This window comes from Leuciscus leuciscus (genome assembly GCF_965113295.1).
Source record: "Leuciscus leuciscus genome assembly, chromosome: 15".
In the NCBI taxonomy this organism is placed as follows: Eukaryota; Metazoa; Chordata; class Actinopteri; order Cypriniformes; family Leuciscidae; genus Leuciscus; species Leuciscus leuciscus.
The window spans coordinates 3892274-3915612 of NC_138739.1; the positions used below are offsets into that span (position 1 = coordinate 3892274).

General features: G+C 38.8%; 1 long non-coding RNA gene across 1 annotated transcript in view; it reads right to left on the reverse strand.

The window, feature by feature from the left end:
• The window catches only part of LOC309476489, a 255796-nt gene that overhangs the window by 194903 nt on the left and 37554 nt on the right, over positions 1-23339 (reverse strand). The gene's annotated exons all lie outside the window — the stretch shown is intronic.

Genomic DNA, 23339 nt, shown 5'->3' on the forward strand with positions numbered 1-23339 from the left:
CCAGAACACTGCAGAATGAAACACACTGAAGAACAAAGAGGTTGGTGTTTATTCCTGATTCTTCATTAGTGAGGCTGAAGAACATTAAGGTTATAAAGCAGTTCATCAGATTTAGCTCTGTTATAGTAGGACAAATCTAGTTGTGAATTAGAATTAAAGCAGCAAATAATATGAACCGGGTGCAAACATTTTTTAAACAAGGATGTTTGTTATCTGTAAGTCAATATAAGTATTATCTGAGCATTTTTTTCTGTTTATTTTACATCTGGTTCCCAATTACTGCAACCATGTTACCAAAATTATGGATATGTCTTAATACAGTTTTTGCACATTCCAAAATATTGTTATTATCTTGCTAAAACTCCAACATTTAAAAACAATGATCAAATAAATAGACTTTGCTACACGTGGTTTAGTTTGTGTAAAAAGAGGAAGTGTTAAATAGCATTATTGCGTATTTTTTAAATGTTAATATTTTAGGTAGTTGCATAGTTTATCAAATATTTTATAGTTCTCAGTACAAAAATGTGATTTATTCAGAGCCTTATAAATGAACAAAGACGTTTGCTTTCCTGCTCCAACCCCCTCTTTCTTACCACAAGGGCCATTAGTGATCCGTAAAGAAGTGCTGATAGTGATAAAGGTCTGTCGGCCAAGATGTGTGTGTACATCTGAGGTTTGCTAAATGTCACACCTTCAGTACGATGTGGGAAAGCTGTAATCTGCTGATTGGTCAGTTTAAATGTCTCACATTTGGTTTCAATCACATGTTCAAAAGGATTAAAGAAGATTGTGAGGCTTTGTCTACAGCTGGTGTTAAGATGCGTTTTGGTCATTTGGATCACAAGTATACAAGGGACCAATCCGGGCTCATACCGTACGGTTCGGGATGAATACATGTACCGTTGCTCCCCTAAAATATAGTCACAAACTTGCAATGCTCTCCCACATATTTTTTACTATACTAACTGTCCGTGGTTGGTAGCAATGGGTGGTAATGGATAAGAAATATACAGTTTTACACCAGCATGCTGATAATGTTTCTTTATTCGACAAAACCACTAAAGCCTGAACCACTGCCTGAGGACGCCCTTACATCTCCCTCGCAAAAGCATTTGCATTCCCACGTGTAATTTTGCGTTTGCTCACAAATATCTCTGAGGTTTTGCGAGTATCAAAAAGTTTCTTGTGGGAACACAAAAGCATTGAAATATTATTCTTTTCTCCCATCATAATATCCCATTATTAGGGGCTCTATAGATTTGTGACTCTAATGAATAAAAAAATAATATCTAGTACATTAATGCACCCCTTTCATGGAAAATTCCAGGGACATAATGGATCAAAATCATCTTAATCTTTTATAACAGTTGTTTGAACACAACTCAATACTTTCTGCTATTACATCTGGTTTATATATATATATATATATATTTCACTACATCATTTTTCTTTTATTGATTTACTGAGCACTTTTTAACTTTAATTTCAGGCCCGATGGATGAGAATAAAGAAGTGAATGAAGTGGAGAAACATCAAAGAAGATCTCAGAAATCTTTCACTTGCACTCAGTGTGGAAAGAGTTTCCCATACAAACAGAGTCTGAAGGTTCACATGATGATCCACACTGGAGAGAAACCGTTCACATGTGATCAGTGTGGGAAGAGTTTTAGACAACAAGGAAACCTTAAGTCTCACATGATCAGCCACACTGGAGAGAAACTGCACGAATGTGATCAATGTGGCAAAACATTTTCGAGGGCTTCAAACCTGAAGAGCCACATGTTAGTTCATTCACAGGAGAAACCACATTCATGTTCTTTGTGTGGAAAGAGTTTTTCACATCTGCAGAGTTTAAAAGTTCATCAGAAAATACACACTGGTGTGAGAAATCATATGTGCTTTGAGTGTGAGAAGACTTTTATCACAGCTGTAGATTTGAAAAAGCACCAGAGGATCCACACTGGAGAGAAACCTTACAAGTGTTCACACTGCGACAAGAGATTCAATCATTCAGGACATCTGAAAAAACATGAGAGGATCCACACTGGAGAGAAACCTTACAAGTGTTCACACTGTGACAAGCGATTCAATCGGTCAGGATCCCTGAAAAGACACGAGAGGATCCACACTGGAGAGAAACCGTATCACTGCACTGCATGTGGGAAGAGCTTCAATCAATCATCTGCTCTACACAGTCATACAAAAACTCACATTAAGTAGCTTATCTTCAGTTCCAGCACTTTCAAGTGTGATGCCACCTCTCTTTCCTATTAGTTTGTCTAAACCAGCCTCAACCACGGCTGTAGCCAGTTATGAAGTCACAGAGGTCCAGACTTCAGTATATTTCCGAGGTGTATATAACAAAGGTTGTGAAATAATTCTCTAATATAGTATTAACTCTACTTTAGTGCTGCAAGGATATTGCACAGCTCCAAGATCTTCTCGTCTGAGCTCTGCGGTCTGTCGCCGCTCATCAACATCAGAATATTGAGATGACCAATCAAATTAAAGTAGACAGGCTTTATGTTCACAGAAGCTGCTGAGCGCATGTTCTAGTGCTTCAGTTAACGGTCATGAAGTGTGAGATCAAATATAGCTAAACTTAACATTTCATATTTGAAAGCTATTTTAGGATAGAAATGTTAAACATCAGACAAAAATAATCAGGAAAACTGATGTATATAATATCAGTTGAGTCTATGTTTATGACCCCGAACCCCCTGAACTACCTCATATCTGGGACGCCGGTGATTCTAGAACTCTTCAGCCCTGGCCACAACCATCGACAGTATAAAAGAAACATTGTCAACATTTGTCACATTAAATAGTTTATATTTAACTGTTAGATTCACATCAACTCAAAGATAAAGTTCCTTCCCAAAGTGCAATATTGCATATATAATGTTGCTTAATATAATCTATATGTTTAAAAGTACAAGTGTTTTTTTAAGTGAAAGTGAAGTGAAAGTGACACGTGACGGCCAAGTATGGTAACCCATACTTGGAATTTGACCTCTGCATTTAACCCATCCAAGTTAATGCACACACATTAGGAGCAGAGTAGTGAGTAGTTAACACACACACACTGCAAACGTGGATACACACCCAGAGCAGCGGGCAGCCTTTGTGTGGCGCCCGGGGAGCGATTAGGGGTTAGGTGCCTTGCTCAAGGGCACCTCAGTCATTTCCCACCGGCTCTGGAATCGAACCAGCAACCTTTGGGTTACCAGTTCAACTCCCTAACCACTAGGCCATGACTGTAATTCATCCTTTAAACATTTTTTACTAACTGTTCTTGCTCAGGAAGCTGAAGAAGAGGCTGATTGAGATGCTTTATTATCTTGTTAGTCAATATAAAGAGAGATCTGTCCTATTTGTTTCCAGTTTTACTTTCTTTTTGTATTTTCTGCACCAAGTATTAAACTTGTATTTTCCATTTGTATTGTCTGCTCCTTCTTCTTGCATCAAGAATAAATAATTAGTAATAATGTTTTACTGCTGTTAGTTTGATTGCTTCTATCGCTCTCTGCATTTGTAAGTCGCTTTAGATAAAAGCGTCTGCTAAATGATCAAATGTAAATGTATAAATAAAATGTATTTATATAATATAAATATAAAAGGAAGCAGATTGATGGAGGTAAAATGTGTGCAATGGTACTCTTGGATCTCCAAAAAGCTTTCGACAGTGAATCATTCAGTACTGTAAGATAAATGAAGTGTCATGTGTTTTCCAAGTATGCTGATAGCCTGGTTGAACTTTTATTAAACTGGGAGAATTCAAAGTGTAGAAATTGATGGGTTTCTCTCTGAATAAACTATTATTAATAATGGAGTTCCCCAGGGAAGTGTCTTAGGCCCTCTTTTATTCCTCCTATACATAAATAATATGTAAGCAGTTTGTGACTATAATTTGTTCTCTGCTTTACTGGTTTCAGACAAGGATGTCAGTAAAATACAAGTGATATGAGGAGTTATATAAAGTAAGAGACTGGCTCTCTTAAAATAAACTCTTATTGCATTTAGGTAAAAAACGGGATCCATGTTATGTGAGTCTAAAAGTAAACTGAACAAGGTTCCTAACCTGTCTGTCAAGGTAGGGGATTGTGTAATATCAAACAGTAATAGTGTTAATTATCTTGGCTGTGTCCTTGACAATGATTTAAGTGGTGCAAGTATGGCTATGAAAACTTTAGGTAAGGCTAATGCTAGAACAAAACTTCATGCTAGATATGTTAGTTTTCTGGGTAAACAAAATGTAAAACTACTTGCATCATGTTTAGTGCAATGTCATTTTGAGTAAGCATGCATTTCTTGGATGTCTGATCTGTTTCGTGTATGGTTGGATAAGTTACAGAAATCTCTAAATAAATTGATATGATTTTGGGTTTGAGTAGTTTTGCACATGTTGATGATCCCATTTTAGACTAAATAGACTAATTAGATCTAAATAGACATAGAAAGAACAGCATTTATTAGAAATATAATCCTTTGTAATATTAGAAATGTCTTTACTGTAACTTTTGATCAATTTAATTCATCCTTGAATAAAATTATTGATGTATTTGATTTATTTCCCCCGCAAAAAATGAATACAATTTCTTACTGATCCCAAACTTTTGAACGGTAGTGATTAATATTACAAAAGATTTATATTTCTGTTCTTTTGAACTTTCTATCAAAGAATCCTGAAAAAATAAAATAAATTGTTGCTTTTTTGAGGATCAAATCATCATATTAGAATGATTTCTGAAGGATCATGTGACACTGAAGACTTGAGTAATAATGCTAAAATTCAGCTTTGGTCACAGGAACAAATTATACTTTACTATATATTCACATGTTTATTTATTTTTAAAATTGTAATAACATTTCACAATATTACTGTTTTTAAATGCAGCCTTTGTGAGCAGAAGAGACTTTTAAAAACATGCCTGATAAAAGTTGAATAAGGCCACTGGGAATGGCATCAAATACTACAGCAAACTCTTTAGTAGTTACAGGGATCTTATAATGATTAAGGAATTCACAGTAAAGATTCTCATTATTCTTAAATAACTGTCTGACCAAAATTATACCGTTATTGTACCAGTTTCTGTAAAATAAAGATTTATTTTTAAACGTAATACTTTTTTTTTTGTTCCAAATCACAGAGTTGAGTGGAGAAAAGTTATGCTTAAAAATTAGTTTTTGATAATCTATAATTTATTTCGTCTCGTGGTGATGACGTCACCACTCTCGCCTTCGCGCGTCTCCTGAGTGTTTTGAGGTAAACAGTTCACACGTTAAATCACGTAACTAACTACTATACAGTTTACACGGTTTACTCAACATATTACAGGGTCTTTTCAGAAAGTTTTTCATCGTGTGTCTGTTTCTTTTCCCATTCAAAACGGTAAGATGTTAGCGAACTACTTTGTTGTTATGAAGTTATTAGGGAATCGGATTCATGTGGACAAATTACAAGGGTTGATAATGTCATCAGCGGCTGTCTTTATATTTACATTTACTGTTGTTATATTTTACAGTATCATTCTTGTATTCTCTAACGTTATATTCTTGTTGAATGAGTATTGATAGTCTATGGCTCATCACTATTATCAGAGCAGCTGAAAAGCCTCTTTATTTCATGTCAATAGATCCTGTTTTCTCCTCATTCATTATGCTGATGTCTTCAGATCTGTAAATTCACACATTAAGCTCATTTTATTGTCAACAGATTTGAGCAAACGACACGATCAGTTATTGTGACATCTGCAAGATATAGGTAAGTTTCATAATGGCTTTTATTTCAATAATCTTTGATGACCCATGTTTCATATGCAACACAATAAACAAAAACAAGTTGAGTTAACTGTATTGGTGCGCCATTTGTTTCTTGCAAATCTATATATTTTAATCTTTTTTTTTTTATTCTTAATTTTTTTATGATGTGACTGACCATAAATACTTAAAGTGGGTGGGTGGACTTTTTTTTTTCTTACTCAGTACTTTAAGTGATTTCTTCTTGATTTTGTCGGATCTGCTCCTCCTCCTTCAGTGAAGCTCCTCCCACTGCAATTCACCAATAAATGCTGGAATATTCCCGTCAGCTATAAGTGAAGACGAGCATCAAACCATCAGGAAGAGCTGAAATCTGCAAAGACAGAGTTTATTGAAGGACAGTGAGAACATGAGAGATCAAGAAGACTGCAGAAAGAAACACACTGAAGAACAAAGAGGTTGGTGTTTATTCCTGATTCTTCATTAGTGAGGCTGAAGAACATTAAGGTTATAAAGCAGTTCGTCAGATTTAGCTCTGTTATAGTAGGACAAATCTAGTTGTGAATTAGAATTAAAGCAGCAAATAATAAGAACCGGGTGCAAAAGATGTTTGTTATCTGTAAGTCAATACAAGTATTATCTGAGCATTTTTTTCTGTTTATTTCACATCTGGTTCACAATTACTGCAACCATGTTACCAAAATTATGGATATGTCTTAATACAGTTTAGCGCATTCCAGAATATTGTTATTATCTTGCTAAAACACCAATATAAAAAAAAAAAAAAAATCTAATAAATAGACTTTGCTACACGTGGTTTAGTTTGTGTAAAAACAGGGAGTGTTAAAATTATAGCATTATTGCGTGTTTTTAAAATATTTTAGGTAGTTGCATAGTTTATCAAATATTTAATAGTTCTCACTACAAAAATGTGATTTATTCAGAGCCCCTAAAGCAGGGATGGGCAACTTCGGTCCTGGAGGGCCACTGTCCTACAGAGTTTAGCTCCAACCCTGAAAATATCACCTGCCTGTAACTTTCTAGTAATCCTGAGGACCTTGATTAGCTTGTTCAGGTGTGTTTGATTAGGGTTGGAGCTAAACTCTGTAGTAGTGCTGGGCGGTGATATGAATTTTTTAAATACCGCAATATCGGTGTATGTCGCTTTAATAACGATCGGAACGCGGCGCGGCGCAACACTGTTTGAGAGGGTCCTTTTTCACTGTTGCACCTTATTACTAAGCGTGACTTTGAAGATGGATAGGTTAAACTATAATTGATAGCTGTCAAATTATATTACAGTGTTTCCCATACATTGGTTCACAATATCAACACAGCCTTTTGGAAAATCTATTTGTGGTTGGCATTGACATCGTTGAATAAACATGAGCACTGTACGTTTCAAAATCAAAACGCGGCGCGGGTGTTATGACCAGATATATATGAATGTATCTGAAGTGAACTGACGGTCTTTAGAAAAGTTTATTTGTTATTACGATTGAATCTTTCTTGATCTTTCCCGATAAAGCCGCGTTTATGAGCGTTGCTGCTTTGTGTACAGCCGTTACCGGGGAAACCGCTATTTCTGCCGCCCCTAAAGCGCCTCCTGCTGGCACCTCTTTATAAACAGCCTTGCAAACCTGTATTAATACTAGTGTGGATTTTTTTCTACAATATCCACTCATGAGAGTAAAATAGGGCATTCTAAGTCAATCTACTGCAGTGTTTCCTCTCTCACGCAATGAAAAATGTGTTTTACACCCAGTCATGCTTGGAAAAAAAAAAACTGTCATAAACCGTGAAATCGGTGTAATTTAGAAAAATACCGTGATGTGGATTTTTGGTCATACCGCCCAGCACTACTCTGTAGGACATTGGCCCTCCAGGGCCGAAGTTGCCCATCCCTGCCCTAAAGGGACATGGTGATGAAAAAACTATATTTCATTGTTTTTGTGTTCTTTAGGGTTGCAAATGAACAAAGACGTTTGCTTTCCTGCTCCAACCCCCTCTTTCTTACCACAAGGGCCATTAGTGATCCGTAAAGAAGTGCTGATAGTGATAAAGGTCTGTCGGCCAAGATGTGTGTGTACATCTGAGGTTTGCTAAATGTCACACCTTCAGTACAATGTGGGAAAGCTGTAATCTGCTGATTGGTCAGTTTAAATGTCTCACATTTGGTTTCAATCACATGTTCAAAAGGATTAAAGAAGATTGTGAGGCTTTATCTACAGCTGGTGTTAAGATGTGTTTTGGTTGATTGGATCAGAAGTAGACGAGGGACACACATTCCCATTTACACCTGGTGTTTTAATCTGTCTCTTTTGTCTACTTTCAACCACTTCTGTCCTGAGTTCTTCGAGGGGAGGGTCTGTGGGCCGGCAAATGTATGGGCTTTCTCAATTCTTTCAATCTAATGGACGAAATAAGCTCACACAATTTGCATGTGAACGCGACTGGAGATTAACAGAATACAGCTTTTGTTTCTGCTCTGATAACTGCAAATCCACGTCAAACAAAGTTTTTCATCTTCAAACCAAACTTGGGTCTTTAGCCGTCAGAGTTAAAATCGTCTGGCTTGCGCGCTTCTCATAATGTTTAGCATTAGATCTAGGGATGGGGCCGATCCGATCCAGTATCGGTATCGGGACCGATACCAGCGTAATTCACGTATCGGATTTTCCCGATCCAACCTGCGGAGATATCCGATATCCTTGAGTCATGTCTGCGCTTTAACGTTGTCTGCTGAAATGACTCCAAAAGTGATTCCCGCCGGCTAGTCTGCTAGCTGGCTGCAAACTGCGGAATGGATTTCCTGAACGGAGGCGCGGCTCAATGAGACACAGAGTTATGAGACACGCCACCGCTCAGGAAATCCATTCCGCAGTTTGCGGCCGCTGTGTGGAAATTCTTCACACTGGAAACACCGCAGAGCAAGACAGCAAAATGCAATGTTTGCAAAGCCGTAATTCAGAGCTCGTTGAAGCTCCCTCGCGTCGTACAACACAACGAATGCAATCAAACATTTAAAAAAGCACCACATTACTGTGCGTTCACACCAAACGCGAATAGCGCGTCAAATTCGCGTCTGCCGCGTCTAGTTGGACGCTTGAATATTTTGAATCCATTCGCGCGCCCAGAGCGAAATTGACGCTCGTAAAAAGCAAAAGTTTGAAGCGAAATTGACGCGCGTCTGAGGCGAAATCCGCTTGTCTGTTTGCACATGGCTGATGTTGATCGAGCATTCATCGAGAGAGTTACAGCATCGGAGCGAGGATCACCCTTTAGATAGTGTGTGTGTGTGTGTGTAAGATGTTTACACTTGCACTTTTCTTATATTTCAAGACTCAGAGTATTTGACATTTTGGGAATGTAATAAATATTGACTGATTTACTGTTTTTCTGACTTCCTTTTCTGACCTTATACTTACCATACATGCATAAATATGTAGGCCTACATATCATACTTGCCTGTTGAGAGGAGTTTATTTCAGCATCATATAAAATAAACAATAATGATAATAATAATATTAAAGCAAACACAGCTCTGGTATCGGAATAGTATCGGTATCGGCCGATATCCAAATTCAGGTATCGGGATCGGATCGGAAGTGAAAAAATGTGGATCGGTGCATCCCTAATTAGATCAGTAGAAGGAGATTAGACGGTCTTTTGTGGCTGTTTGAACACACTCGACCACATGAGCGTTTACACTACGAAAGCAATCCGGATTAATGCGTTTTCAACTACCTCTAGAAGTGGTCAAAAGTGGACAAGCTCAAAGCGTTTTAGAGGCCGTTTACACCAGTGTTTTGCTATTCTAACTACTAGGGCTGGGACAATAAATTGATCCATCGTGAATCGAGAAAAGATTACTGATTGATTCTGAGATTTTCCCAATGCATCGCGATTCTCTCTCGAATCGATTCTAAGCTTAGTTTTTAACAGCCGATGTCACTGCGTGCTTTAGAAACAGCCGTACTCTGCTTGCTTCCATGGCTCACACACACCGCTTGAACCTTCTATAACATAATCATTCATAAACTTCTAAAAGGTTGAAGTGAATTACAAGGGTGTTTGCAGTGGGCCGTTTACATTAATCTTGTGTCATAAAAGCATTCTGAGGTGCGAGTACATTCTCAGACGAACGCACGAGCGCTCTTCTTCGTGAGCATTTAAGCGTGCGGGTAAAAGCTAGCCTACAGCGCCATCTGCTGTTAAAAACTAGCCAACAGTGCCATCTGCTGTTAAAAACTAGCCTACAGTGCCAACTTCTATTAAAAACTAGCCTACAGCGCCATCTTCTATTAAAAACTAGCCTACAGCGCCATCTTCTATTAAAAACTAGCCTACAGCGCCATCTGCTATTAAAAACTAGCCTACAGCGCCAACTTCTATTAAAAAATAGCCTACAGCTCCATCTTCTATTAAAAACTAGCCTACAGCTCCATCTTCTATTAAAAACTAGCCTACAGCGCCATCTTCTATTAAAAACTAGCCTACAGCGCCATCTGCTGTTAAAAACTAGCCTACAGCTCCATCTTCTATTAAAAACTAGCCTACAGCGCCATCTGCTATTAAAAACTAGCCTACAGCGCCATGTGCTATTAAAAACTAGCCTACAGCGCCATCTGCTGTTAAAAACTAGCCTACAGCGCCATCTGCTGTTAAAAACTAGCTTACAGCTCCATCTTCTATTAAAAACTAGCCTACAGCGCCATCTGCTATTAAACTAGCCCACAGCTCCATCTTCTGGTAAAAACTAGCCTACAGCGCCATCTTCTATTAAACTAGCCTACAGCGCCATCTGCTGTTAAAAACTAGCCTACAGCGCCATCTTCTATTAAAAACTAGCCTACAGCGCCATCTGCTGTTAAAAACTAGCCTACAGCGCCATCTGCTGTTAAAAACTAGCCTACAGCTCCATCTTCTATTAAAAACTAGCCTACAGCGCCATCTGCTATTAAACTAGCCCACAGCTCCATCTTCTGGTAAAAACTAGCCTACAGCGCCATCTTCTATTAAACTAGCCTACAGCGCCATCTGCTGTTAAAAACTAGCCTACAGCGCCATCTTCTATTAAAAACTAGCCTACAGCGCCATCTGCTGTTAAAAACTAGCCTACAGCGCCATCTGCTGTTAAAAACTAGCCTACAGCTCCATCTTCTATTAAAAACTAGCCTACAGCGCCATCTGCTATTAAACTAGCCCACAGCTCCATCTTCTGGTAAAAACTAGCCTACAGCGCCATCTTCTATTGAACTAGCCTACAGCGCCATCTGCTGTTAAAAACTAGCCTACAGCGCCATCTTCTATTAAAAACTAGCCTACAGCGCCATCTGCTGTTAAAAACTAGCCTACAGCGCCATCTGCTGTTAAAAACTAGCCTACAGCTCCATCTTCTATTAAAAACTAGCCTACAGCGCCATCTCCTATTAAACTAGCCCACAGCTCCATCTTCTGGTAAAAACTAGCCTACAGCGCCATCTGCTATTAAACTAGCCCACAGCTCCATCTTCTGGTAAAAACTAGCCTACAGCGCCATCTTCTATTAAACTAGCCTACAGCGCCATCTGCTGTTAAAAACTAGCCTACAGCGCCATCTGCTGTTAAAAACTAAGCTCAGAATCGATTCGAGAGAGAATGGCGATGCATTTGGAAAATATTGGAATCGATCTACGACTCGAGATGCATTGATTTATTTTCCCAGCCCTACTAACTACGCTTATATCCATCGTTGGTAGCGGTGTGTTGTAATAGACGAGACATTTCTTTAGTCATTTGACAATCCTAAAGCGTGAACCACTGCCTGATGCCGCCCTTACATCTCCCTTACATAAACCTTTATTTTCCCATGAGAAACTTTGCATTTGAATACAAAATGTTTTATGTTCCCCCTAGAAACTTTTTGTTTGCTTGCAGAATGATTTGCGTTCCCCCTAAACGTAAAGTTTCAATGCAAAACATTTTGCAGGCCGACACAGAGTTTCTCGGGAGAACATAAAACATATTGCAACAGTCAGCAAATCCACCATTTAAAAAAATGGTTTTGTGTTGTGTCACGAAATTTAGTTTTGAGAGTTTTTTAGGCAAGAAAGTAGTTACTTAGACCTCAAATATGTGACTCATATATAAACATAGTGCCTATTTTACAATTAGTTCAGACACTTTCGCAGATGCGATCTCCAGGCCGTCAGCAGCCGTTCAGCGCTCATGTTCCCGCAGAGAAAACAGCCACATCATTAAACATGATTCATTTAGGGTTTATCAAACGGGCAATCTTTGAGTTAAGGAGAAAATAAAGTTTCATAACTTTATATTTAGGCTATATTTAACTTAAATCATATACTATAGTGCTGCTTTTTTTTACGTTTGACTCAATAGTTTGCTTGCGTTTATTTCCTATTGTCTTTTATTATGGCTATTATATTGTCTACTGTATCATAGTGTATACTGTCCTTTTAATTTAATTATTGTTGTTCAATAAATATTATTTTATAAATAGTATGCCGTATTTGGTATTGAGAAATGGTCCATTAGTGTTTGATATATGGACTTCAGTGAAAGTTACAGTATTACACCGTTAGATGGCTGTCTTTAAGAGTTAGTCAGAACAAGGAACTTGTTTTAGCGCTGTTGTGGGAAGTCTTTTAAAAAGACAAAGATTGCTCAACTCAATACTTTCTGTTATTAGATGAGGGTTTTATATATTTTTTCACTACATATTTTTTCTCTTTGATTGATTTACTGAGCACTTTTTTAACTTTAATTTCAGGCCCGATGGATGAGAATGAAGATATGAATGAAGTGGAGAAACATCAAAGAAGATCTCAGAAATCTTTCACTTGCACTCAGTGTGGAAAGAGTTTCACATACAAACAGAATCTGAAGGTTCACATGAGGATCCACACTGGAGAGAAACCGTATCACTGCACTGCATGTGGGAAGAGTTTCACTCGTTAATTTTCTCTACACAGTCATACAAAAAACAATCACAGTAAGTAGATCATCTTCAGTTCCGATGCCGCATCTCTTCCCTATTAGTCGGTCCTAACCAGCCATGAGTAACAGGACAAAGAAACATCATCTAAATTTGTCACAGTGAATAAAGTTAATCTTTAAGACCAGCAGTTTCAACTCTGATTCCTAAAGAACAATATCCCTTATATATAAGTTTGCTGTATAATATAATCTATATCAAATTTCTTTATTTTGAGTTTAATTTTATGTACATTTTTGTGTTGTTTTTTACACTTTTATGAAGGAAAGTACAAGTTTTCTAGTTTTTTACAAACTGAAGCTGAAGAAGAGGCTGATTTATTTTTAACTTGTTCTTCGTTGTTGTTTTAAAATTAAATAGTTATTCTTCCACTTACGGTGTATTTCATAAAACGCAGATGCGAGATATACTGTCATCTAGCTTTGCAACTGGCCTTCTTCACTTTCATTCTCTTGAGATGCTTTGATATATTGTTAGACAATAAAGAGGGAGATCTGTCTCATTAGTTTTTTTACTTTTACATACTTTGTGTATTTGCTGCAGCAATTAGTAATTTTATTGTACATTTTATTGTCTTCTCCTTCCATCAAGAATAAAACATTTCATAATTTTAGTTACATCTAAAAGTCAAAATATTATGATTGCTTTCAGGGCTTTCCATTTTCCATTCAGCAAAAAGTTTCTTTTAAAAAGACAAAGATTGCTCAACTCAATACTTTCTGTTATTAGATGAGGGTTTTATATATTTTTTCACTAAATTATTTTATTTTATTGATGTACTAAGCACTTTTTTAACTTTAATTTCAGGCCCGATGGATGAGAATGAAGAAGTGAATGAAGTGGAGAAACATCAAAGAAGATCTCAGAAATCTTTCACTTGCACTCAGTGTGGAAAGAGTTTCACTTGCAAACAGAATCTCAATGTTCACATGCGGATCCACACTGGAGAGAAACCATTCACATGTGATCAGTGTGGGAAGAGTTTTAGAAATCAAGGACACCTTAAGTCTCACATGATCATCCACACTGGAGAGAAACTGCATGAATGTGATCAATGTGGCAAAACATTTTTGTGGGCTTCAGACCTGAAGAGACACATGACAGTTCATTCACAGGAGAAACCACATTCATGTTATTTGTGTGGAAAGAGTTTTTCACGTCTGCAGGATTTAAAAGGACATCAGAAAATACACACTGGTGTAAGAAATCATATGTGCTTTGAGTGTGAGAAGACTTTTATCACAGCTGAAGATTTGAAAAAGCACCAGAGGATCCACACTGGAGAGAAACCTTACAAGTGTTCACACTGCGACAAGAGATTCAATCGGTCAGGAACCCTGAAAACACATGAGAGGATCCACACTGGAGAGCAACCGTATCACTGCACTGCATGTGGGAAGAGCTTCACTCATTCATCTTCTCTACACAGACATACAAAAACTCACATTAAGTAGCTTATCTTCAGTTCCAGCACTTTCAAGTGTGATGTCACCTCTCTTTCCTATTAGTTTGTCTTAACCAGCCTCAACCACGGCTGTAACCAGTTATGAAGTCACTGTGGTCCAGACCTGAATATATTTCCGAGGTGTATATAACAAAGGTTGTGAAATAATTCTCTAATATAGTATTAACTCTACTTTAGTGCTGCAAGGATATTGCACAGCTCCAAGATCTTCTCGTCTGAGCTCTGCGGTCTGTCGCCGCTCATCAACATCAGAATATTGAGATGACCAATCAAATTAAAGTAGACAGGCTTTATGTTCACAGAAGCTGATGAGCACATGTTCTAGAGCTTCAGTTAACGGTCATGAAGTGTGAGATCAAATATAGCTAAACTAAACATTTCATATTTGACAGCTGTTTAAGGCAAGTTTATTTATTTATATAGCACATTTCATACACAATGGCAATTCAAAGTGCTTTACATAGGAGAAATTAAAATAATTAAAAGAAATAAGAATAATTAAAACAGTTTAGAAAAATAAAATAAAATACAGTACAGTACAAACAGTCGGACGAACAGTGGCACAGTGCTCACAGATGGCGCTCCTGAGAGGGCGACGTCGCGGAGCTCTTAGAGTCAAATTATTTTTTTGTTTATTTCTTGTTGTTTTGCACTATACTATGGTAACAGCATGGTCAGAAAATTGCATTTATGACCGGGCGACCCTATTAAGGCTGAGAGAGTGCAGTCATTTTGGACTTTTAGACACGAGCACGCTTAGCACCTATCCTGAGCTAGCAAGCGACAAGACGCTAGGCCGATACCCGGATAACAACAGGCCCAGGCGGAGACGCGGCAGGTGGGGAGGGGCCGAACGACGACTCCGGCGCTTGGTTAGCAGTGGAAAGTTAGCCCTCCCGGTCATACTGTTTGCTAACGTCCAGTCTCTGTTAAACAAGATGGATGAGCTCCGGGTTCGGATCTCCACGCAAAGGGACTTACAGGACTGCTCCATGCTGTGCTTCTGTGAAACATGGCTGGGGGAAAGGACACCCGACGAGGCGATAACACTAGATGGCTACACGGCCTTTAGGGAGGACCGGAGCGCAGTGGTGGACGAAGTACACATACCATGTACTTGAGTTAAAGTAAAGATACTCAAGGTAAAATATTACTCAAGTAAAAGTAGAAGTGCTGCCTTTAAACATTCACTTGAGTAAAAGTACAAAAGTATTTGCCTTCAAATGTACTTAAGTATCAAAGTACTATGATTTTTTTTTATGGCTATAATGTCCTATTATAATTTTTGTCACAAGACTCTTGCTTAACTCAGTCTACGTGAAGACTCGAATGTCACTCTTGGCACATCAATCTATTAATAAAATGACATTAATTAGTCATATATATATATATATATATATATATATATGAATTGAATACATTTTTTGTGTGTTTAATTTTTGACGGAAGGGGACTGTTCCCATAAGGTATAATACATTTACAGTATTTACTGTACATATTTTTCACGAGCGTCTATGGTCATAATTATAAACATCCCTAATGTTATGATACATTCACATAAACCTGCACAATGCCATTGAATATATACACACTACATTATGGGAGCAGCCAATTTCCCTACAAAATTAAACACCAAAACGTATTAATGCAGTGTTTCTGCTACTCCTCAGAAAAAAAAAAAAGGCTATTATAGCTGCTGCTCTCTGCCCCGCTTAAAATCATTGGCAACACAAATTGTTTGGAACTATTGAGAGCTACACGAATCACGTGACCGCGCGGCGGCGAGATCACAGTAGGCTTGTTCGACTTGAAACGGCACTGCACAGACCAATCGGTGAATGACATTAAAATACCGCGAGAGCGATTAGAGAGTAGACGGCTCTGTATGCTTTTCAATCGCTCTCGCTTCAATCAATTTCATACTTTGATGTCATAAACTGATCGGTCTATGCAGCGCCGGTTCAAGTCGAACAAGCCGTGTGTGTCGCAACCTCTTATATACTGTCTATGGTCGCAACTCTCATATTTAACGGCTCTGGTTCGCGCTTAGTAGATACCGCCAAGGCAAGTTCAAAACAAAGCGCTCACGTTGTAGGCTACTGTGATTGGTGGCTCGTTTGACCAGTTAAGTTTTTATCCACTCATAAATAAAAAGGAACGACTGATTTTGAAAATGTAGTAGAGTAAAAAGTAAGATATTTGACTTTGAAATGTAGTGGAGTTAAAGTAAAAGTCTTCCCAAATTTAAATACTTCAGTAAAGTACAGATACGCAAAAAAGCTACTTAAGTACAGTAACGAATTACATTTACTTCGTTACTGTCCACCACTGCCGGAGCGCAGTGGATAGCGGCAAGACTCGTGGCGGAGGAACGGCCGTCCTCGTCAAACAGACTTGGTGTACCGACTGTAAGCTTATTTCTAAATCTTGCTCTGAGAATGTGGAGTTTTTAACTTTGAAGCTACGGCCGTTTTACTTACCCAGAGAATTGCAATGCATTATTGTGAGTGTTGTGTACATTCCCCCCTCCGCCAAAGAAGAGGCTGCACTCAGGGAGCTACATGACATGATCAATGAGCATGAAAACAAATATCCTGATGCTGCTTTTATTATTTTGGGAGATTTTAATCATTGCAACCTGAAGAAAAACATGCCAAAACTGTATCAGTTTGTGAATTTTCCAACTAGAGAAAATAAGATACTGGACCACTGCTACAGCAATATTAGAAATGCCTTTACAGCTGAACCAAAACCCCATTTTGGCAAGTCTGACCATCTGGCAATTCGGCTCAAGCCCACCTACATCAAGAGGCAGGGTGGCCGCGGGTCCTTAAAAAGTCTTAAAATGTCTTAAATAAAGTTTTCCTAAAAAAAGGCCTTAAAAAGTCTTAAAATGTCTTAAATTCAGATTCGATAGGTCTTAAATATTTCTGGTCACGTTACCGCTAAAATTTCTCCAGTCTGACGGACCTAATATCCGTCAAATAACAAGTGAAGCATCGAATCGCGAGAATGATTCAGATTTTATTACATAAACAGCTATTGATAATGATAATGTAGGCTTTTTCTGGTAACGCTGTTGAGGCTCGCGCTGCTTGTCTCTGTGATAGATTTTATAGGAAGAAATCAAAACAAATGAGCATAACGGCAAACAAAAAAACTCCCAGAAGAAACATACTGAGGTAAAAATACACTCTCGCGTTTCGGGAGTCGGGATAGACGGAATTGTCACTTGCATAATCGGGCCAGCATTGCATCATAAGTAACTTTACCATTTGCACGTCTTTTAAAGTTTTACCTGATTAAACATTCACGCGATTTGAAACTATTCAGTACTTGCGCGCTGTCTGAGAGAGATGGTTTTTTTTTCTGCACACATACATAGAGTAAAGCCGCCTCACAAACAGCTCGTGGGTAACAAAAGTTATTTTTCGTGGATTTTATCGCTTTAACAGTCAAAAACATGCGAAAATGATGTCAATTTCGGTCTTGGTGAGTATCCTCTAAACACAGTCGGTTATGTCTTAAATAAGCATAAATCGCACGTGACCGTATAATGAACACAGGATCCGTGCACTAGCTCTTAAAGGGACAGCAGCCATATGTGCCTGTCATTCATTTGGTTGTCAAAACAACAAACCATAGCTTTCATTTTAAGGAATCAGGATTAATAGCCTATGTATTTAATTTAGTCAGGACTAAAATACTACCCAGTGTTATTTTACATTTGATTACTTTATTCAGTCTCTGTAGTATTTCTGAATACTAGTGTTAGACCTAAGCAAAAACTTTTCTCTTTATTTCTATTTATTGGTATCTTTATTCTATTGTATTTATTTGTGCTACTTTTTTCAATTTAATTCAAAGATTGAAATCAAGCTTCCTTGTGTTGTGTAAATTCTTAAGACCAAAATTACCCCATTGTAAAAATGCAATGAGTGAGCATACATTTAGGCCAGATACATGTAATAAATAAAAGAAAAAGTCTAAACTCCCCCCTCAAATTAAAAATCTAATACGCATGTAATATAATATGTATTTCCATCACAGGTTTGGTCTTAAATTTCATTCAAAGTGGCATTAAAAAGGTCTTAAAAAGTCTTAAATTTAACTTGTTTATATCTGTAGACACCCTGAGAGGCTTAAGGCACAGCCAGTCACAACAAAAACTGTTAACACCTGGACTGACAGTGCACAGGCTAGCCTGCAGGGTTGTTTAGAGGCCACAGACTGGAACATCTTTAAGGAGGCCACAGATGATATCCATGAATACACCGAGGCTGTGAGTGATTACATCAGTTGGTGCACATCTACATGTGCACCTCCCAGAACTGTGCGTGTGTTTCCAAACCAGAAACCTTGGTTTAATGGAAATATAAAACAGAAGATCAGGAAAAGGCAGGAAGCTTTTAAGTCAGGAGATCAAAGTGAGTACAAGAAAGCCCGGTATGAGCTACAGAAGTCCATCAGAGCTGCAAAGAGGGCGTATTCCCAAAAACTTGAAAGATTTTATCTAAGTAACAACACAAGTATGTGGCAGGGAATTCAAGCAGTCACAAATTACAAGAAAATAGTACCAGCCGCAGACCCCCTGGATGTCACCCTCCCGGACAACCTTAACACCTTCTACACCAGGTTTGACAGAATGAACACAGATATCCCTTCAAAAGCCTCCTGCAACCCCACGGACACTGTCTTTCAGGTGACACCCACACAGGTCCTGGAAGCTCTGAGGCAGGTGAACCCCCACAAGGCTGTTGGACCAGACGGCATCCCTCCCAGAGTTCTGAAGACCTGCGCAAAGCAACTCACTGGTGTGTATGTAGACATTTTCAACCTGTCTCTAAACCAAGCAGTAGTCCCTCGTATTTTTAAATCCTCTATCATTGTACCAGTTTCAAAAAAGCCAAATCCATCCACTCTGAATGACTTCAGGCCAGTGGCACTCACGCCAGTCGCCATGAAGTGTTTAGAAAAACTGGTTCTTACACACATTAATCACATGGTTCCGGGCACAATCGACCCCCTTCAGTTCGCCTATCGCCCCAACCGCTCAGTGGACGACGCAGTGGCCGTTGCGCTACACCACATCCTGCAACATCTGGACAGCAGAGGAACATATGTTAGAACGCTGTTCTTGGATTATAGTTCGGCTTTTAATACCATCCGCCCGGGCAGGCTGACTGAGAAGCTGACAGACCTCGGCGTCCCGACTCCCACCTGTAACTGGATCTTGGATTTCCTGACTGAAAGACAACAGGTGGTGAGGATGGGAAGGAGGGTGTCTGCAGAGCTCATTGTCTGCACAGGATCACCACAAGGCTGCTGTCTCAGTCCTAAACTATTCACCCTGTACACACATGACTGTGTCTCCACCCAGGATAATACCATCATCATTAAGTATGCGGATGATACCACCATTCTGGGCCTCATCAAGGGGGGGGACGAGTCGGGCTACAGGACTTTGGTGAATGACATTCTTGCCTATGGTGAAGTGAACGACCTATGCCTTAATACAGATAAGACAAGAGAAGTAATCATGGACTTCAGGAAAAATCCACCCCCCCTGCAGCCCCTCTTCATCAAGGGGACTGAGGTGGAGAGGGCTGACAGTTACAGATTCCTGGGACTACAAGTAACATCAGATCTGAACTGGACCTTGAACACTGCTGCCACAGTGAAAAAAGCCCAGCAGAGACTGTATTTCATCAGGCTGCTCAGAAAAGCTGGTCTGCACTGTTGCCCTCTCACCCAGGTCTACAAAGGACTGATAGAGAGCATCCTCACTACAGGCATCACTGTATGGTATGGAAACACCACACAGACAGAGAGGAAGGCTCTGCAAAGAGTCATAAAGACTGCAGAGAGGATTATTAGAACAGAACTCCCCTCCATGGATACAATTTACACACAGCGCTGTCAGAAAAGAGCAGAGAGAATTATTAGAGACACATTACATCCAGCTCACTCCCTGCTCACATACAAAAACTGTACATACAATCTCAGGCACAAACGAGCGGACAGCATTATCACAAATAGAACGCGCTTTTATAACAGCTTTTTCCCAGCCACAGTGAGACTCTTGGCAAAAACAAAAACAAAATGAACTACTGTTTCTAGGGCTTGTGCAATATACTTATGCATTATATTTTATTTATTTATTTATTTATTACGCAACTTTGCACTATAATATATCATATTATATTATGTTGTCTCTAGGGCCTGTGCAATATGCTACATACTTGTGCAATTTACAATGCAAATTTACACTTTTAATGGGTTTTGTGCAATTTTTAATTTTAATGTATATGTTTTATAGATAGATTTATGTCTTTTTTGTGTGTCTTTTTAAATCTGACTTGACTTTCTGAGCAATAACCGCACAAGAGTTCCTATGTGTGTAAGCACAAATGGCAAATAAAGATCTTGAATCTTGAATTCAGTAAATGCACAGCTAAACAGAAGTGTTTTGAGTCTGGATTTGAATGTGACCACTGTAGGAGCACATCTGATCTCTTCTGGAAGCTGGTTCCAGCTGTGGCTGGCATAATAGCTAAAAGCAGACTCGCCATGTTTAGAGTGAACCCTTGGTATTTCTAGCTGATATGATCCTAATGATCTGAGTGATCTGTTGGGTTTATATTCAGTGAGCATATCTGCAATGTATTGAGGTCCTAGGCCATTGAATGATTTATATACCAGTAATAATACTTTAAAATCAATCCTAAATCTAACTGGGAGCCAGTGTAAAGACCTGAGGACTGGTGTGATATGTTCATATTTTCTGGTTCTGCTCAGAATCCTAGCGGCAGCGTTCTGTATGAGCTGCAACTGTCTTATCGTCTTTTTGGGAAGGCCAGTGAGGAGTCCATTACAATAATCCACCCTGCTGGTGATGAAAGCATGCACAAGTTTCTCTAAGTCTTGTCTGGAAACAAGGCATCTAATTCTTGCAATATTTTTCAGATGATAGTATGCTGATTTAGTTATTGCTTTGACATGACTACTGAAACTAAGGTCTGACTCTAGTGACACACCAAGATTCCTTACTTGATGTTTAGTTGTTTGACCCCTAGAGAGAAGGTATGCGTTCACCTTGAGAACTTCATCTTTGTTTCCAAACGCAATAACTTCAGTTTTGTCTTTGTTTAATTGAAGAAAGTTTTGACACATCCAACTGTTGACTTCGTCAATGCATCGGCACAAGGAGTCAATGGGGCTGTAATCATTAGGCGATAGGGCTAAGTAGATCTGTGTGTCGTCGGCATAGCTGTGGTAAGCAATTTGGTTATTTCTCATTATTTGGCTCATTGGGAGCATATACAGGTTGAACAGGAGTGGCGCAAGAATTGAGCCTTGAGGGACTCCGCATGTCATGGATGTCCACTCAGACTTATGGTCTCCTATACTCACATAATAACCTCTCCCATCTAAGTATGACCTGAACCATTTTAGGACTATCCCAGAAAGCCCCACCCAGTTTTCCAGCCTGTCAAGAAGTATGTTGTGATCGACTGTCAAATGCAGCACTGAGGTCGAGTAGTACCAGCACTGAGGTCGAGTAGTACCAGCACTGATAATTTTCCTGAATCAGTATTTAAGCGAATATCGTTTATTATCTTTATGAGCGCTGTCTCTGTGCTGTGGTGTGGTCGGAAACCAGATTGAAAATTGTCAAAGTATCCATTCGAGCTTAAGAATTTGTTCAGCTGATTGAAGACAACTTTTTCAATGATCTTGCCTATGAAAGGAAGATTCGAGATCGGTCTATAGTTGCTTAATATGGTCTTATCCAGATTGCTCTTTTTCAGGAGGGGCTTGACAACTGCAGTTTTCAGGGAGTTTGGAAAACTCCCAGAGAGAAGTGAGGCATTTACCACTTCTAGAAGATCTGCTTCTAAACTGTTTAGCACACTTTTGAAAAAAGATGTGGGAATTGTGTCAAGGGCGCATGTTGATGTTTTAAGGTGTTGTACGGTTTCTTCCAAAATTTTGCCGTCAATTTCTTTGAAGTCAGACATAGTAACTACTTTTTCAGGTGGTCTGATCTGTCTGACCCCAGCGCAACTCAAGGATGTGCTGATCACCTTTCTGATATTATTGATTTTCTCAGAAAAGAAAGAGGCAAACTCACTGCACTTGTTGTCTGAGAGCATTTCACTGGGAATCTGGCTTGGGGGGTTTGTCAGTCTCTCTACACTAGCAAAAAGAGTGCGTGTGTTGTTTAAATTGCTGTTTATAATATTTGAGAAAAAAGTCTGTCTAGCTTTGCCTAGTTCCATATTGAAAGCATGAAGGCGGTCTTTGTAGATGTTATAATGGACTACAAGCTTTGTCTTCCGCCACATGCACTCTGCTTTTCTGCATTGTCTTTTCATAATTTGCACTGCTGTTGAGTTTCTCCAAGGTGCTTTTTGTCTGCCACTCTTCTTCCTGACTTTAACAGGAGCAATATCATCAATTATATTTTTAACTTTTGAGTTAAAAGAATCAAGGAGAAAATCAACAGAGTCAGCAGATATGCTTGGTGTTAAGGATATAGCCTTCATAAATAGTACACTAGTGTTCTCATTTAAGCATCTCTTCTTGACAGACACAGATCTAGCTTCAGTGGCAGGAGAGATCAATATATCAAAGAAAATACAGAAATTATCAGACAGTGCTACATCCTTAATAACAATCGATGAAATGTTTAGACCCTTACTGATAAGTAAATCTAGAGTGTGTCCATGATTGTGTGTGGGTCCATGTACATGCTGAGTCAGATCAAAAGTTTTTAAAACAGTTTTGATTTCTTTTGCCATATTGTTTTCTGCATTATCTATGTGAATGTTAAAAACTCCAGCAATGGCAAAACAGTCAAACTCTGAGGTAATTGTTGATAACAGTTCTGTAAAGTCCTCAGCAAAGGCTGGAGAATATTTCGGAGGCCTGTAAATAATAAGTAAAATGCGAGGAGCACCTTTTAACACAATACCCAGATATTCGAAAGACGGGTAATTCCCAAATGATATTTGCTTACATTGATAAATATCTTTAAAAAGAGCAGCTAGACCCCCACCTCTCTTAACAGCTCTGCAGACACTCATAAAAGTAAAGTTAGGAGGGGATGTT